The sequence below is a fragment of the Panthera onca genome, chromosome B4 (assembly GCF_046562875.1).
Source record: "Panthera onca isolate mPanOnc1 chromosome B4, mPanOnc1 haplotype 2, whole genome shotgun sequence".
NCBI classification, from domain to species: domain Eukaryota; kingdom Metazoa; phylum Chordata; class Mammalia; order Carnivora; family Felidae; genus Panthera; species Panthera onca.
Window position 1 is genome coordinate 70,174,836 of NC_138345.1, and position 3,202 is coordinate 70,178,037.

A 3,202-nucleotide genomic window follows, 5' to 3' on the forward strand; every position below is an offset into this window, starting at 1 on the left:
AAATGGGATTTCCATTTCATACAAGCACAAATTCAAATCAAGTGGAATGAGGTAACGATTGATGATGAAGCTGAGATGACAATTTTCTGTGTTATGTTTCCATTCCATTTCTTATACATGCAAATACTGAAAACAGAACAGGTTGCCTCTGTCTTACATAATTAATAGCGTATGGGGATTCATGTGTTCATTAATTCATTTGTGAATGTGATGTTTATGTGGGTCACATACTAGGTTAAAACTGCAGTAAGAACCTGCTAGTATCTCAAGAAGCAAACACACTTCTACGGCTACTAACTAGGACAACAACTCTGCCTCACAAACACACACCACTGGTCACCAAGGAAATGTGGTTACATTAGCACAACAACTGACATTACTAGGAAAACCTGACCATAACCAACACACCACCCCTTGCCAACACACTTTACCAAAAGACAGAGATTATATAGTTAGCTTTTGGCAAGAAGCCTGCCTGCCTTCCTTTCTTCCACAGTATGTATCAAAATTTATTTATTTTTCTGTTATTTATTTTTTCAATTTGAGTATATCAGACACCCAATGTTAGATTAGCTGTAGGTGTACAACTTAGTGATTTGAAAAGCCTATACATTATGCTATATCCATCACAAGTATAGCTATCCTCTGTTCTGTTACATTGCTGTTATAATATCACTGTATTCCTTATGCTGTGCCTTCTTTTTTCATGACACTCATTCCATAACTAGAAGCCTGTATCTCTCACCTCTTCTTCATCCATTTTGCCCAACCCCTGAGTCCTCCACCCTCTGGCAACCATCCTTTGGTCTTTGTATTTATAGGTCTGATTCTGCTTCATGTTTGGTTATTCATTTGGTTTATCTTTTTTAGATTCCACTCATGAGTGGTTTTCTTTCTCAGCCTGACTTATTCCACTTAACATAATACCCTCTAGGTCCATCCATGTTGTCTCAAATGGCACAATCTCATTCTTTCTATGGCTGTGCAACATTCCATTTTATATATGTACCACATTTTCCTTTATCCATTCATCTATTGATGGACACTTAGGATGATTCTATATCTTGGCTATTGTAAATAATGCTGCAATAAACAAAGATGCATACACCTTTTCAAATTAGCGTTTCTATTTTCTTTAGGTAAATACCCAAAAGTATAATTATTGGATCATATGGTATTTCTATTTTTAATTTTTTGAAGAACCTCCATACTGTTTTCCACAGTAGCCGTACCTATTTGCATTCCCATCAACAGAACATGAGGGTTTCTTTTTCTTCATATACTGGCTATTTCTTGTCACTTTGATTTTAGCCATTCTAACAGGTGTGAGGCGATATCTCATTGCGGTTTTGATTTGCATTTTCTGATAATGAGTGATGTTGAAAATCTTTTCATGTGACTATTGGCCACTCTGTATGTCTTCCTTGGAAAAAATGTCTATTCATGTCCTCTGCCCATTTTTAAATTGGATTATCTCTTTTTGGTGTTGTCTAAGCTCTTTATATATTTTGGATATTAATCCTTTATCAGATATATCATTTGCAAATATCTTCTCCCATTCAGTACATTGGTCTTTTTATTTTGCTGATGGTTTCCTTTTCTGTGCAAAGCTTTTTGTTTTGATGTAGTCTCAATAGTTTGATTTTGCTTTTGGTTACCTTGCCTCAGGAGACATATTTAGAAAAATGTTGCTATTCTGACGTCAGAAAAATGCCTGTATTCTCTTCTGGGATTTATATGGTTTCAGGTCTCATATTTAGGTCTTTAATTCATTTTTAGTTTATCCTGTGTATGTTGTTAGAAAGTGGTTCAGTTTTCCTGGCATCATTTTTTGAAAAGACTGTCTTTTCTCCATTGTATATTTTTGTCTTCTTCATCATAGATTAATTGACTATATAAATGTGAGTTTATCTTGGGGCCTCTATTCTATTCTCTTGATATATATGTCTATTTTTGTGCCAGTACTATACTGTTTTTATTGCTACAGGTTTGTAGTGTATCTTGAAATTTGTTATTGTGATACATCCATTTTAGTTCTTTGTCAAAATTGCTTTGGTTATTTGGAGTCTTATGTGATTCCACATAAATTTTAGTATTACTTGTTCTAGTTTTACAAAAAATACTGTCCATATTTTGACAGGGCTTGCATTGACTCTGTAGATTACTTTGGGCAATACAAACCTTTTTACAATATAATTCTTCTAATCCAGAAGCATAGAATATCTTTCCATTTGTGTGATCTTCAGTTTCTTTCATCAGTGCTTAATAGTTTTCAAAGTACAAGTCTTTCAACTCTTTGATTAAGTTTATTTCTAGGCATTTTATTCTTTTTGGTGCATTTGTAAATGGTGGTGTTTTAAAAATTTTTTTCTGCTACTTAATTATTAGTGTATAAAAATGCTACCAATTTCTGAGTATTAATTTTGTTTCCTACCACTGTTCTAAATTCACGTATTACTTCTAGTTTTTAGTGGAGTCTTCTGTATAGTATCATGTCATCTGCAAATAGTGTTTAACTCCTTCTTTACCAATATGGATGCCTCATTTCTTTTTCTTGTCAGATTGCTGTGGTCAGGACTTCTAGTATTATGTTGAATTATGTTGAAAGTGATGAGTGGGCATCCTTGTCTTATTTCTGACCTTAGAGGGAAAGCTCTCATTTTTCACCAATGAGTATGATGTTAGCTGTCGGTGTTTTATATATGACCTTTATTATATTGAGGTTTTGATGGGAGAATATATATCTTGCAAGTTAAACTTAAAATCTTCCACTGCTAATAATTTTGCACAAAGTCACAAATAGTGTATTATTTTTTTTTAATTATGTGTATTACTCTGAAGTCAAGTCTTTATGATGCCAAATGTTGTGGTTATCTGAAAATAATTTCTCTTTGTTTTATTTTTTTAATGTTTATTTTTGAGAGAGGGAGAGAGAGCATGAGTGAAGGAGGATCAGAGAGAGAGAGAGAGAGAGAGAGACAGAGAGACAGAGAGACAGAGAGACAGAGAAAGAGAGACAGAGGATTCGAAGAGGGCTCTGTACACAAAAAGCCCAATGTGGGGCTTGAACTCACTAATGTGAGATCATGACCTGAGCTGAAGTCAGATGCTTAACCGACTGAGTCACCCAAGCGCACCTCTGAAAATATTTTCAATTACTTGATCAATCTATATAAATAACCTGGACCAGGGATATAGTATA